The following is a 15,600-nucleotide window of genomic DNA, read 5'->3' as shown; positions in this document are numbered from 1 at the left end:
ACTAGGTTTGATGTCTCATATGTCTTTGAGTGTTTGTAGCGTATATCAATCTAATTTATGTGAAAAACATTAGATAATTGTCAAGAGTATCCTAAAATACCTGAGAAAGACTAAGGATATATTTTTAGTTTATAAAGGAGGCCCTAAGCTCATTTTGAGAGGATACAATGATACGAGTTTTCAAATTGATTAAGATGACTTTAAATCTCAATCGACATTTATGTTTTGTTTGAATGGTGGTACAGTTAAGAGGAAAAACTCCAAACAAAGTATAAATACTGATTCTATAATGAAGTCTGAGTACATTACCCTTTCTGAAGTGGCAAATAAAGTTATTTGGATCAAGATGTTCATTACAAAACTCAAAATGGTTCCCTGCACTGGATGTATCTTTTCATTGAAAGTCTTTTTGTTTAAGGAATGATTAGAATGGTATAGAAAAATTAAGACTTGTAATATAAAAGTGGGGTGAAATCAATTATATAGAATGAAAAATTAAAAATAATTAATAAATTTGTTATGTTAAAATTTATTAATAAAATAGTTTATTTTAGTCAAAAGCAATGAGGAGTGCACTTGTCTATGAATTTGTGAGTTGCTTTTCAACTTCACCTTCATCTTCTTTTCTCGATTCAATTACCTGAAAAGGTCTGTCTGTCTTTCCTTCAATCTTACTGTTATATACATATTTTTTTAATAATTTCACTGTTTTATTGACATTCAAAAATTTATAATGCTAGCCTTCATTGATTAACATTTTCCATCTTTGTCCTACATGTAATAAGCACTAGTTAATTTAGGCCTAACTCTTTTTCACTTCATTTGATGATTATTATTATTATTATTTTATAATTTACTTAGCTTTATGTAGTCGTGTTCTTCCAAATTTTAAAGAAGAATGCCCATTTCTGGACTCCAGTCACTACGGCTCAGTTGGAGGCTTTTTTTTTTTAAAAAAAAAAAATCAGTGATTACTTCATGGTAACATTGATTTTTTCAGAGGAATTTAACTGGCATTTGTTGTTTCTTTCAGGATTTTAGAGAAAATGGCTCCTGGAAAAGGCAACTTTTTTTTTATTTAGTGATGTTTAAAATAGCCAGGCTTTCGAGAGGGCCATTGAATGGCCGTGCTTCCAAGATTTCAGCTGGTATGTTTATGCCTCTCTCTTCTATCAGTATTAAGCTACAGCATTTTTTTTTCCCTTGTTGCATCGTCTGTCTCATTCAATTTCTCGTGGGATACGTAATTATCAATACGAATGGTTGCTTGTAGGATCCTTGAGTTGTATATTGGCTCACTTGGAAAAAGAAAAAGCCTAAAAGATAAGCACATCATACATTGATCATGGTCTGTTATTCTGGTACTTGTGTTGAACCATTTTAGAGTAATAGTAGTATCAGTGCTAGCAGTTACATTTTCTCTGTAATCCGAGCAACTTGCCAATATCATTTGCTGTTAAATGAAGGGAGGTTAAATAATCTTCTTAGCCTGCTGCTAAAGGTCTCCTTATCAATAAGAAAAGCTGGGTATCAATTTTCAAGAAAACCTGTTAATAGCACTGTCTTCAAGCGCATTTGTGTTTGTTAATACAGACCAAATAGGGTGGACAAAATCAGAAAGGAATAACATAACCAAAAAAAGTATTTAGGGTGTTTTCTAAGGTAGGACTCTGCTCTGTCAAATGTCAGGCACTCAAAACTACTGAGAACATTCTTCTAGTCTTTTTTACAACTAAATACCTTATATTTTAGGATTCGCTTGCTCATCTACTAAAATGTTATAAAAATTCATGGGCACTGTTTCTAGGTATGCCTTGTCCACATGACTTAGTAGAAGTTTTTTAAAATGATATGTCTTGCTATGTCGGATTCTCTTGCCAGTCTGCCAAAATGGTATCACATTCATTGTGGTGTCTCTGGTTTGTCTTGCTCACATGAGTTTGTAGAAGTATTGCTTGTTTGTCACAAGTCCAGCCCTTGCTTTATAAATTTTCTTAGAAACACTTTAAAATGATGATAATTAGTTTCTTTTAGGTTTGCAAAACCAGGCTGATTGAGTTGCTTATTTTTTTGAATCATAGCATATGTTGGTCAATATTGTATCAATGCCAATGGATTCACTTTAATTTACTGAATCTGATTTAGCCCATCGTATGGATGACTCAGTTATTTATAATGTGAAAATGAAATTAAGAAAACATAAGTTAGTTGAATGGTACTTGTTAACCAAAGATAAAGAATGTTTAATGATAAGTCTATCTTCAATTGTTTTGGTTATTAATTCAAAGTCACAAGTGCATTGTTATCACCATTTGATGCTGGCTTATTTATCTAATGGTCCCAATAGAAATAATATCACATCACTAACTGTGTACTTCATTCAAGAGTCAATCAAAATTTATGTCTGTTTTGTGTATGCAGAGGACATAATTCAACTCAAGCAACTAAATCTTAATTAAGGTTTTGTGGAGACAACAATTCTATGTGAGGGAAGCAAGGCAACAAATGTGAATAATTAGCATTGATGTGAATCATACTTTCACTAGTTCTATTAAAATTATATCCTTTGTTTATAAATCATATTAGGAGGTCAATATGTAGTTTTAGATCACCTAAATTGTATAACTTCTATATGGCACGTATGAGTTTAGCAACAAATTGTTTTAGTCATTATAAAGAGGAATCACACGATTTCATTTCCATGAATCTGTTATAATGGTTACTTTAGTGTATTGTTTAAAGTAAGTTGAATAGTTGCGTTACATTGGAGCAGAGAAAGCACTGAGTTCTATGACAATTTCTATACCATGCATTTTTCTCTTGTAAAAATAAATAGATTTCATTTTTTTTCTGAAATAATGGCCAAAGATTATTTTCTGGCCTGTGGATATTATTCTGTTAAGACTGATAGAGAATCTGTTTCCTGCTATTTTGTATGGTTACATTCTGCTATGCTATGTAGTACCCTGTCAAAAGAATGGAATACTATATTTGCATGAAATCTACGTGCCAATTACTTAACTTTATTTAGAATTTCATAGGAGTTTGATGAAAATCAACTATATTGACCATGCTTGCTCATAAAATATGTTAGTTCTAACCTAATAGAGATTTTTTACTCTTAGGTGAAATCAAAATGACTAATTTTGTCACCTTAGAGACTAATAAATGTGACAAAATCGTAGCTTACATACCATAAGATTTCTTACATGCTTTAAAGTTATCATAAGTTTTGTCTCACTGGTACCATAAAGAGCTCTCTTTCGTAGTTTTAGCTTTCAAGTTAATGAACTTACTGAATACTGATAATAACATTAAACTTGTAGAAGAGAAAGGCACATAAATCATCGCATGAATTGTGCCATTGATGTTGTTTTTTCCAATGTCAAGTGTTATTTGTTTACTCAATGCCTTGTGTGACACCCTTATAGCTGAGAATAATTAATAGATGCAAGGTGATATTCAATTTGTTCTTTTATGTACAAATCAAAGGGATAACTACTCAATTGTATAATTGTGGTCTTTTACATTCATTAGCTTATGTGTAGCACATCAGAAAAAGATCACCTCAAATGTGATTATTGTGGGAAACCTGGACATACTAAAGAATATTGTTGGAGGCTTCATGGTTGACCAACTAATTGTCGTGGTGGTAAGCGATTAGGTGCTTCCTGATCATAAGCTAATTTGTCTGAAACTGTAGAAACAGTAGTGATAGATGAAACAACCAATAGTGGAAGTCTTTTTAATGAACAGGTTTCGACTTGATTCTCCCTCAACTATGGTTTCTTACTCTAATTTTGCCAACTCAAGTACCATAAGTCAGAACAATTACAAAAGACAAACTAAAACCAACATAAATAACCCAAATCCATTTCCAGCTTTTAAGAGGTTGGTTCTCTCCTCAACTTTCTTCTTTTTCAGATGACTTTTGTGCCTTCTCCATACTTTTTAGGCCTTTTTTCTTTTCTTCTTCTCCACTGTTGCTACTCCAATCTTGATTCGCTAGCTTATCAGCCAATATAACCATGGGTCCCTCTTTATTCTGCACATCCCTCTTTTCTTGCTAATGTACTATAGCCTGAAAAGTTGTCACCTGTAGGCTTTCTGTCATAATCTGCTATTTGTATTATTTCTAAAATGCTGCCACTTGTTGAATCCTCATCTTTGGCACTTGTACTTCCATTGTTAGAGCTATTTAGTATTTTCACAGCCTGTTCATTTGGATTGATGTTTTTACTCCTAATTTTCTTTACGTATACCCGAGCTTTAACATTACCCCACCCATCCAAAGGCACTTTGTCCTCAAGGTGCAAGTGAGGAAAGGTCTGAATTAAGTTCTTGTACATTTCTCATGAATTTTTATGGTCTAGTAGATTATGCCATTTAATGAGTAGCTCCAAATCCCATTACTATGAATATCTGAAATTTAAAACTTCTTCAGGTTGGACCTCTAGCTCCCTTCTTCATTTAAGCAACGTGGAAGGGGTAGACTTGGCACTGAAGGTCCTACTTACCTCTTGAGCTGTGACACGTGAAAGACAGGATAAATTCTCACTGTCTCAAGAAGTTTTAATCTGTAAGCAACTGATCCAATTCTTTTTTCAATCTCAAAAGGTCCATAGTAGCGAGGCTGCAATTTTTCGTTTGGTTTCGTAGCTAAAGATCAAAACCTATATGCCTATAGCTTTAAAAAGACTTGGTCACTCATTGAGAATCTAATTCTCTTCTGTTCTTGTTTGCCATATTTTTCATTCTTTCGGTAGCATGCAAGTTCCCCTTTAGTCTGTCCAATATTTCATTTCGCTGTTTAATCATTGCATTCGCTTCGTCTATCTTTGAAGGCTTATCTACCAACCTCAGAAGTGGTAAGGGGTCCTTGTCGTAAACCTTTTTAAATGGTGTCATACCCGTGGAGGCATTAAATATGGTGTTGAACCAATATTCAGCCCAGGATAACCAATTCGGCCATATGCGCTATTACTCAAAACAGAAACATTTGAGATAAGTCTCAAAACTCTAGTTTAGCACCTCAGTTTGCTCGTTAGTATGAGGATGGTAGGCCAAGCTAAATTTGAGTGTTGTTCCAGATGCTTTAAACATTTCAAACCAAAAACTACTCATAAAAACATGATCATATCTGAAATGATGGTGCAAGGAAATCCGTGAAGCTGAATAATCCCCCTAATGAATATGCCAGTGATATCTCTTGTTGTATAGGGGTGACGTATAACTATGAAATGTTTGTATTTGGTTAACCGCTCAACCACTATGAGCATAATGTCAAAACCTTTCACTTTTGGTAACTCCATTATAAAATCTAGGGATACGTCTTCCCAAACTTTGGAAGAGATGGGAAAAGGCTAAAAAAGTCCTGCAGGAGAAATGTTCTCATACTTGGCTCATTGACACATTTCACATTCGGCTACGAATCATTGGATATCACTCTTCATTCCTTCCCAAGGACTGTAAATATTCTTTTATATGTCCTAAAAAAACCAGAATGCCCCCTATAGGAGAATAGTGAAATTCAACCAAAACAATTAGAACCAACCTGGACTTGTGCGGCACCACCATTCTGCCTCAATACAACAAACTTCTATTCTTCAAACTATCACTTTTGTGTGAATTAGAACCCTTCAATAAATCTTAAATAATTTGTCGAATCTTATCATCTTTGAGTATACATAAGAACATAAGAAGACATAGCTTGCAATTCCCTATCAGTACCTGGTTTCCTTAATAAAGCATTTGCTGTTTTGTTCTCGTACCCTGGTCTGTAGATGATATCAAAGTCGAATCCAAACATTTTTACTAGCTATTTTTGCTACTCATGCCCCACAATTTTCTATTCAGTCAGGAACTTGAGGCTTATTTGGTCAATTTTATGATGGAAATGCCACCATAACATATAATGACACCACTTTTGGAAGGCCATGACGATCACCATTAGTTCACATTCATAAACTGATTTCTCTTTGTTTCGAGGTGACAGTGCCTTGCTCAAGTATGCAATCAATCTCCCAGACTACAGAAGAACTGCTCCTAGCCTGAACCTAGATGCATTAGTTTCAACAATGAATTTTTTAGTGAAGTCAGGCATTGCTAACACCGAAACCATCCCTATAACCTTCTTAAAGGCTTCGAAAGCTACCTGTGCTTCACTGCTCCACTTGAAAGAATTTTTCTTTAATAAGTTAGTTAAAGGTTCGACAATTTTTCCATACCCACAAACAAACCTTCTGTAATATCCGATTAATCCCAAAAAACCTCTCAAATCTTGCAAGTCATAAGGTGATCGCCAATTTTGTATATCGTTAATCTTTTTAGGGTCGACTTCGACTCCTCTTCGCGACACAATGTGGCCCAAATAATTTATTTTGTCTCTACCAAACTGACATTTCTTTTTGTTAACCACCAACTAATGATTCCTTAACAAGTCGAATACCTTCTTAAGATGCTGGCAATGATCATCAAGTCTCTTACTGTAGACTAGAATGTCATAATAAAGAACCAACACAAATTTTTGTAGATAAGGATGAAATATATCACTCATCAAGCCCTGAAATGTCACTGGTGCATTCGTTAACCCGAATATCATCACTAAAAATTTGTAGTGGTCATCATACGTACAAAATGTTATTTGCTCTATATTCGACTCCTTCACTCTTTTCTAATGATAACCCGATCGAAGGTCTAATTTACTAAAAGTCGCAGCTCCTACTAGTTTATCAAAAAGTTCATCTATTGCTAGAATTAGGAATTTATCAAGTATGGTTATTTGGTTCAATGCTCTGTAATCCACTCAAAATCTCTAACCTTCATCCTTTTTCCTTACTAACAACACGAGGATTGAGTAACGACTTATGTTGGGTCGTATTATTCTTGCCATTAACATATCATTTACAATTCTTTCAATCTCGTTCTTCTGGAAATACGGATAACAGTATGGCCTCAAGTTTGACGGAGATGCTCCTTTTATCAAGCGAATGGCTTGATCCCTATTCCTTTTGGAGAAAATCCGTGGGGTTCCCTAAATAAATCCTCAAATTCATTCAGCAAAAGCACCAAAGCAAGGACTTTGTCAACTTTATACTCAAAAGATCAGCCTTTTCTCTTGATTTTAAGTAAAACCCATGACCCTCATTCGTGACAATTTTCAGCAGCGTACTTACCAAAAACTCCAATTTCAACAATGAAATATCCCCCTTCAATTCCACTTTTTGCTTCTCCCATTCGAGTCGCATAGTTTGCTTACCCCAAGTTAACTTCACTTTTTCGAGTCAACTGAGCCAATCAACTCCAAGTATCATGTCCATTCCTCCTAACTTGAAAAGAAGAAAATTTATTATAATTTCTCCAAGTATCATGTCCAATCAACTCCAACTATTCTAACTCCCTACACCATCAACTCAACATCTTTGCACCTCTTAACTCCTGTAACTTTTCAGCTATCCCCTAACAATACTATGAATTTGATAAATTTAATAGGAATTTGTAATTCAGTCACCATTTTATCTAAAATAAAGTTATGTGTTGCACCTCTATCCAACAACACTAGCACCTACTTCCCTTTCACATTTTCGATGAATTTCATTGTTTTTGGGGAATCAATTCCCACTATAGAGCTAGAGTTTAAACTTGCCTCTAACTCCCTCTTTTCTACCACTAATTCCTCTATCCCTTCTTTATCATCTTTTTCTAACTCTTCTTCGCAAGATATCATTACACTCATCACATCTGACGTGTACTTCTCATCACATCTGAAACATAGCCCTTTTTCTATCTAGGATCGATACTCTTTATCCAACAACCATTAAGTTGTATTTGTGTCGTTGATTGGAAATTAAAGCCAACGATTGGATGGGAGCTCTCATTGATGACATTGCACTGGTGTAGGGTAAAGCATTCTCTATTTTGTTTTGGCCAAATGGACGAAAACTTAGTAGGGGGCAGTTTGGGTCGGAATTTAGGTTTGTGGGTGGGTTAGCTATAGGACAAGTGGGTTAGGCAATAGATGTATGAGATGGGTTGAGGTTATTGGAAGCAGTGGGCTGGGGATTTGGATAGTAAGCTCAGTTACTAGTAGTGGATATTTGGCTCGGATTTGAGGTAAAAGTGTGACGGGTCAGCAGATGATAGGTTTTTGGGTAAAGCTTTTCGGATTGATTACTTGCTTTGTCTTTTATCATCGTATTTTTCCTTTCTATTTCTTGCGCTTTCTTCATAGTCTCTTCCAACATTGTTGGTTGGAATAAACGAACCTCCTCCCTAAGCTCTTCTGTCAACCCATTCAAGAAGCTTACCATCAATGTGTTATCCGATAATTCTTTTACCTCCACTGATAATAGTTTGAATCAACACTTATACTCCTTAATTGAATCGATGAGACGAATGGAGAATAGATCCTCTTAAGTTGTTCGTTCGTCATTTGGGTAGAAAAGTTTAAATGTCATGCTCCAAAAGTCTCTCCAACCATCAAATGGTTACCTACATCTCCTCTATTGGAACCAGTGAAAGGCTGCTACCTTCATACACATTCCCACTACCGTAATTCTCTCCCGTTCTGGTATTTTGTTATCATCAAAGTAACATTCAATCTTTTCCAGCCATTCCAAGGTTTTCTCCCTATCAAAAAATGGTAAATCCAACTGTCGAAACTAGACATCCCTCCTGGTCCCTTCGTGATAAATGTTATCATTTCTATCATTTTTCGTGGCTTCTTCATCGTTGCCTAACTCCTCCATTCTTGCCAACGAAGGTGCGAGCCTTTCCCTAATGGATGGGTCATGAAAGAGAGATGGTTCCCTATTAATGGGTGTTGTGTTTTGTTAAGCAGGCGTTTGAGATGAAGAAGGTCCAGCTCCCATAGGAGTCTTCCTTTTGTCACCCTCATTTCTCCTAACCATGGCTTCCTTCAAGTCTTTAAGGTATCCTTTCATCACCTCCACGCTACTTTCCAATCCTTTCATCGTAACTTGATTTTCAGTCATTTTAATCCCTACATCTCTGTTTAGTTCTTCCAATCGTCTATCTACATCTGACATCTTCTCCCAAATTACCGTCGTCTCTTTCTCTAATCCTTCTACTCAACTCTCCATTCTCGTTATGCTCTGATACCAGTTGATAAGAACCTGGAGTATGTAGAGGTTAATTGTGTTGTTCAACCCTGTCTTTGTTGTAGATCTTCACAAGGCCACTATTTAATTACTTGGAACTTCTATGATATTAGAGACTATAAATGTAACATTGTTTGAAATAATATTATAGATAATAACTACTTGTACTGATCACGTTATATGAATAAAAGAATAACATCATATTCGAGCATTTCTCATGCTAAATCCAAAACAGAAGAGAAATTATATTAAGAACTCAATGGCTGACTAGTATCATCAACATCATTGTTTACATACAATAAGTCAGAACAATTACAAAAGGCAAACTAAAACCAACATAAATAACCCAAATCCATTTTCAGCTTTCAAGGAGCTGGTTCTCTCCTTAACCTTCTTTTTTTTCAAATGACTTTCGTGTCTTCTCCATACTCTCCAGGCCCTTTTTCTTTTTTTTTTTCTCTCCACTGTTGCTTCTCCAATCTTGATTCACCAACTCATCAGCCAATATTACCATGGTTCCCTCTTTTCTCTAGACATCCCTCTTTTCTTACTGATGTACTACAGCTTGTGTTATTTCTGAAATGTTGTCACCTGTAGGCTTTCTTCTGTCATGATCTGCTATTTGTATTATTTCTAAAATGTTGCCACTTGTTGAATTCTCACCTTTGCCACCTGTAGTTCCATTGTTAGAGCCATTTAGCATTTTCACAGTCTATTCATTTTGATTGATGTTTTTGTTCCTTCTAATTTTCTTTACATATACCTGAGCTCTAACAATTTCTAAGAGTTGTTTCTCCGAATTCGCAAGCAGATAACTTAGTTTGTGATGCATTTGGTGAGTAGCTTGGGAGTGTCGTAATTAATTTCTTAGTCAATTGTTGGGTGATTTTCATAATGAATTTTACAAAATAAGTATAACAGTTGTTCAGTAGGCAATTGCTACCACTTGATCTTGACTCTCACAAATACTATCAAAGCCCAAACTAAATGAAAGATCATTGAGTCTATCAAGTCTGAGTGTGGTTACGTTAATGCAAGCTCTTAGGATCTGAGAGTTGTAATACACATTGTCTAGTGTACTGTATGCACATGCCTTGAAGTAGAAAGTGATAGAGGCTCATCATTACTGATGGCTAGTGCACTATTCTCATTCTGATTGTTTTGCCACCAAGTAACTAATAAGTCAAGACAAACATGCATAAACTAAAATGTAGCAGATAGCCGGGTTGGTTAAATTTCACCCAAGCTTGATCTAACTGAGACTGTTGTTCCCAAAATAATTCATTGTTCCAATATCTATGCATATTGTGTCAGTATATTAACTTTGTAACATCAGTATGGTCACTAGAAGTTTCAGATTCACCCATCACTCTGGGTTCAGTTTTTGGTCATCACATTTTTTTTCATTTTTTTCTTTTTCAGGTTGACAACTGCATCAATTTCAGCTAATACATCTAGAACGCTTGTACTCCCGTATGTACAGTGGACTTGATTATTGAAGGTTAATCCTCCATCTTTAAGGTATTTTATGGAGAAATTATAATAGATATCTATTCTACTTGGTAGACGATAGTTGGTATTGGATGTTCTGAATTAAAGCAATGTATGACAATCACAACTGTTTTGAGTGGGGCACAGAGTCTCCACAAGTGGAAATGAGCATAATATTTATGAGTTTTTACACAATTAGCACATTAAAAACTGTTTTAGATCTGGTAAGATCTTTATATATCTTTATGAAAGTTTGTAGGATGAAACAAAAATATATTTTATGAATCATAATCTTTCATAATTTAATGATCGATACAGAAAAAATAAACGCAATAAACATTTTTAAAAGGATACAAATCTGGTGAATTTGAAATATGCTAAGCTAAAAAAATAAAAAGCATTAACTGACTAAATAAATTTGAACTTCTAATGCTATCCTTGTTTCTTAGACAATAGGTTTTGCACATTTGCTGGGTGTGATTGTAAGACTTTGTCGTGTGAGAGACATCAAATGAGATCACACATATTGGTATTGCAAGGTTTGTGATCTAATCTGAAACCAAATGAGAAATCACAAGATTGCATACTTTCAGTGAATCCCAGAGCTAAAACATTGCCTAGGATTGGATTATTAGAACATCAATCAATCCCAGATGTTTGTAATAAAAACATTATCAAAGTAGTCCCTTCTACCTCATTGTCATGTAATTATGGCATATTCACTGGGCAGCCTTGATCGAGTCAACTAATAATACTAGATATACAGGTACTTTCAATAATTATATTACACAACACTGTTAGATGATTATTACATTTATTTTATTTCTCATTCTATAACAATTTAACATTGTATTGTTTGGAAAATTTGTTTGTGTAGTATTCTTACTTGCTTTTCATTTATATAAAGCTTAAGTTTATCAATGCAGTTCAAGCCAAACAAGCTGGCTGGGCTCATATCTAAGAACCCGTGAGCTTCAGGATGGCCGTGTTGGTTGACCTTGGAGGTTGAGTTGAGGGAGCTTTGCTTGTGTTTGGAGCTTCATCAAGCTGCCCACCACCATTGCCAGCAAGGTGCAGACAGGAAGAATCAATGCAGTTAGCAGGCAGCGTTTCTCACGGCTGGTCAATCTCTAACCACTCTCATTAACACCACACACACGTCACCACCACTTGCATATTCCTTCTCATCCTGGAAAAGAGGACTCTTCTTTGGACTCTTTTAGCTCAAACAACCATGCTTTGTTTTTCGTTTTATCATCATCTACCAATTAGTTTAATAATTAATACAAAATTCTCTTATTAGGACTTTTACCTACTTAACTCTATTCAAATATAATATTGCAAGGATTCCTGTTCCATTCATGAAAAGAATTAGTTATATCTAGGAAGGAACCCACATAAACAAAGCTCAAAAGAATCAGAATAAAAAATAATTTCTAAAACAAGAAAAAAAAGTTATAATCAACATGGTCTCTCTCTTTCTCAGTTGTGATGATCATTGTAATTCTTTGGACAAAGTTGGAAATTTTGAAGAAGAAATCACAGAGTCAAAATTACACTCATCAATTTATCTTCATGCAATGCTCTAAAGAAACTCGATACTTCCTGAATTGGTATCAGAGGTTGTTATATTTATATAAAGGAATATTGCTAGTATATGAGTAAGTTCTCTATAATTTATTAATGACGAATGTTGTGCGCAAGTCCTACATAATCTAATGTACAGTGTAATATTTTATTTGCTTTTTTTAATCCTTGGTAGTACCACTTTGTGACCAAGTCAAGTTAGATTAGAAACAAAAAACATATGGTAATCAAGGAAATTGTTTTGTTGAACCATTTTGGACTGATTACTATAAATTATTAGGTTATTTCTGGAAGTTGTGTTTTAAATGTTTTCTGCAATTTTATAGTAACAATTTAGACAACTTAACCTTGAAAAAATCCATGTTTAAATTCTCTTTTAAAATTTCCTGAATTCAATAGAAACTTCAAAATGCTTTATCAACTAATCTTGAATTTTTTTTATATAAATAGTGTGATTAACATTTTTTCATCCAAGGTTTGACTTTAAAACATATTTATATCCATTAAATGCATAAATTACACCTTTTCACTGAAAATTTAATTTTATTAATGAAAAACTAACTATAGAATGGTATAAAAGTAATTTAGCTTCCCAAAATTTTTTTAAAACAATATAATGATCATTTTGTCCTTTCAGATGAAATGTCAACCCCTATTACTTCGAAAATTGACTCTTTGACCCTTGTTCAACTAAAACATACAACATAAAAATTTTAAGAGAGAAGATGATTGTCATTGTGACAATGGAGAAGAAGAAGAATTTGAGGGTTCGACTTTCAAGAAAGAGAAGAGGGGAGTGCAATGATGAGTGAAGAGAGAGAACGACAAAACATGACAGGTTTTGAAGGTAGTAAAGTGAGACATAAATAGAGTTCATCAGTGACTGAGCTAACTTGTTAATTGGAAAGGGATGATAGAGGCCTTGCAATGGTCGTGAAGTTGAAGGGAATATGATTTTGATTTTGTCAAAAGTTATCTTGTTTCCATATTTGTAAGAAGAAACATAAAAATTATGTGGGAGATGTTGAAAAAATCTGTGCAATTTTCCAACAATTTGGCCTTCTTTGTAAATGTGAATGAATGATGTGATATGGAAGCCATATAGTAATAATTCATCGGATTATTGGTATTAATGTAAATTATAAGCTAATTTTCTTTTAAATGTGAGGCCTTACCCCCAGAAAAAAGCAAAATGGAAGAGAGTTAGCAACAATTTGCGTCCTCATCTGAGTTATCTTTCTTATCCTTTGAAAACAAAATAGACAATGTTTTTAAAACTAAATTGATGGTCAAATTGATTATATCATTGGTTTGTGGTTTAATCGATTCAATGAAAAACCAACCAATTTATCATATTGTCAAATTATTATATATTTTTAAATAATATTAAAAATTTATTATATTTTTTAAACATATGAAATATATAAAACATAATTTCAAGAGAAATTAAACAAAAATGCCTCATGTCTTAAATTCTAAGCAAAAATACTCTCTTTTTTAAGTTTTAACCAAAAATGTTCCAATTTTTTTTTTAAATGTCAATAATACTCTTGATCACTTCTATATAAACTGTCACTCTCATACCTTCCTCATACCATTCAAAAATTATCAATTTTCCCCTTTAACAATTTTCCTCTCTCCCACAAGTTCAAAATATTTAAAAAACTAACATTTCCTCCTCTCACAAGGTAGCATTGTTTAAAAAATCAAAATTCTCCCCTCCCCCAAGGTCCTCTAAGAATACTATTTAAAAAATCAAAATTTTCCCCCTTTCCCAGAGGACACCCGAGAATACTGTTTAAAAAATCAAAATTTCCCCCTCCCCTTAAGCATCAATCCAACTCAAAGGATATTTATCCACCTCAGGATTCCCTAAGGAGAAGCGCCGGCATCATAAATTCATATTTTCTTACCAAACACACATTGTTCGACTACCATTTCAATAATAAACAATTCTACACCTACTAAAGCATAATAGCCCTCAACTTATTCACTCAAAACAAGCAATAATAAATCCACAAAATCAATTATTCAAAACAAAAAGTCCTAATCTTATAATGCCCAAAATCTTCATCTAGTCGGTGCAATCTAACTATTAAAATAATTTAAACAAGACAAGAGATAATGTACTCATATTTTTTGTCATTTTTATCGTCGAAAAGCGTTAAAAATGTTGTTGAAAAAGCTAAAATTTGTGGAGAATGTCAAACCCGTGGAAGAACTCCAGGATTCTTAGTTTTCGGAATAGTGATTTGGGAAAATTATGGGTGGGGATTTGAATTTTGTTTTGTTTATATATGAGGACATTTGGTCATTTCATGTTAATGGGGATTTTTGCTTTAGTTATATAAAATTGGATAATTTTGTTTAAAACCCTATTGTTTAGGGAAATTACTTTAATATCTCTAATTTCAAATATGTTAATTAAATAATTAACATTCTATTACATAGATAAAGAAAAAAATCAATTACAAATTTTATCATTAATTCAATTAAGATCTTACAAATTGTAACTCTTTTAAGTTTTAATAAGATAAAAATTATGTAATATTATGTAAACTTGATTTTATTGGTTTTAAATAGTTTTTTTTTTATTCAACAGGTTTACCAAATTTGATCAAATTTCAAACAAATCAATATTCATATATAAGCTAAATCAGATTGTGATACTAGACTAGATTATAGACAAGCCTATGGTTTAATCGATTGAATAGACTGATTTCATCTAGTTTAAAAATAATGAAAATAAGCATGTTAAATTATCTTGCTTCCTAACCTTACAAGCTCACTCTTTTTGGTATTGCTCCAAGATCTAAAATCCAGTAGTTGAGAGCAGGGCAACTAAGATTTGTTTGTTTTTAAGGGGATTAGGTCTTTTTATGTTCACTTGATCTGGGCTACGAAGTATGTTCAAATGAATATAAATTTGCTTGTTATGAGTTATTTTGAAGGGAAATTATATTAAAAGGCCAAAACTAAGGGGGTCTAAGCGAAAATGCCCAAAATAACCAGGTTTAAGCAAAAATGCCCAACATTTGTGAAATGACCAAACTGCCCCATATATAAACAAGGCAAAAATTTGAAATTTCCCACGGTAAAAAGAGGCGGTTACTGTGCAAATCCAATGAAAAAACGTTGTCTCTCCACTGTCCCACTGTCACGCGGATTTTCGACGATTTTCTTGCTTTCCGACGACCTAAAATGGTCAAGAAGGTTAGTATGTCTTTCGTAATCTTGTTTGAATCAAGTTATTGTTCATATTATTGAGATTTGAGTGAGATTTTGCGGTTTGAAATTTTAGGGTTTCGATTTTGTACAATGCTTAAAATGTTTTGATTATTGGCTGTTTTGTTTGAATTTGTTGAGGGGTTTTGTGTTATAGCTTATGTAGATTTGATTTATG

General features: G+C 33.7%; 1 long non-coding RNA gene across 1 annotated transcript; it reads left to right on the top strand.

Moving 5' to 3' along the window:
* Nucleotides 1–1,055: 1,055 nt before the first annotated feature.
* LOC123222353 lies at nucleotides 1,056–11,912 on the top strand. Its single transcript, XR_006503616.1, has 3 exons — nucleotides 1,056–1,148; nucleotides 10,542–10,640; nucleotides 11,537–11,912. It is a non-coding gene; the product is annotated as an uncharacterized LOC123222353 (long non-coding RNA).
* Nucleotides 11,913–15,600: the final 3,688 nt, after the last annotated feature.

Source organism: Mangifera indica, chromosome 8 (genome assembly GCF_011075055.1).
Source record: "Mangifera indica cultivar Alphonso chromosome 8, CATAS_Mindica_2.1, whole genome shotgun sequence".
NCBI lineage: Eukaryota > Viridiplantae > Streptophyta > Magnoliopsida > Sapindales > Anacardiaceae > Mangifera > Mangifera indica.
The sequence above is the reverse complement of the archived record's forward strand: the minus strand, read 5'-3'. Positions and strand labels throughout refer to the sequence as shown.